The sequence below is a fragment of the Lathyrus oleraceus genome, chromosome 1 (assembly GCF_024323335.1).
Source record: "Lathyrus oleraceus cultivar Zhongwan6 chromosome 1, CAAS_Psat_ZW6_1.0, whole genome shotgun sequence".
NCBI lineage: Eukaryota > Viridiplantae > Streptophyta > Magnoliopsida > Fabales > Fabaceae > Lathyrus > Lathyrus oleraceus.
Genome location: NC_066579.1, coordinates 100,767,922 through 100,768,540, shown reverse-complemented (window position 1 = coordinate 100,768,540; position 619 = coordinate 100,767,922). Strand labels below are relative to the sequence as shown.

General features: G+C 40.9%; 1 pseudogene; it reads right to left on the bottom strand.

The window, feature by feature from the left end:
• Positions 1 to 239: 239 nt before the first annotated feature.
• Positions 240 to 339, bottom strand: LOC127116400 (uncharacterized; annotated as a pseudogene).
• Positions 340 to 619: the final 280 nt, after the last annotated feature.

The window sequence follows — 619 nt, the reverse complement described above, 5'->3', positions numbered from 1 at the left end:
TGGAAATCTTACCGAAGATCCAAACCTTCATTTATCCGTATTTGTCCAATACGCTGATACTGTTAAAGCTAATGGTGTCACTTCAGAGGCAATTCGACTTCGTCTTTTTCCTTTCTCATTAAGAGATAGCGCTAGAAGATGGCTTCAATCTCTTCCTTCCAACTCAGTCACCACATGGAACGAGTTGAAGAAAGTTTTTCTTGCCCGATATTTTCCACCAAGCAAAACAGCTATGTTAAGAGCCCAGATAAACGGATTTAAACAGAAAGACAACGAGTCTCTTTTCGAAGCATGGGAAAGATACAAAGACATGATGAGACTTTGCCCACACCATGGTTTGGAAGACTGGTTAGTAATTCACACATTTTATAATGGTCTCTTATACAATACAAGGTTAACAATAGACGCCGCTGCAGGTGGTGCACTAATGAACAAACCTTACGCTGATGCTTACCAGCTTATCGAGAGCATGGCCCAAAACCACTATCAGTGGGGAACCGAACGAACGAATGTGGAAAAACCTCAACCAAAAACTGGCATGTACGAGATAAGTAACCTTGATCACGTCAATGCAAAAGTGGATGCTTTGGTCCAGAAAATTGAAAGTTTAAACGTATCA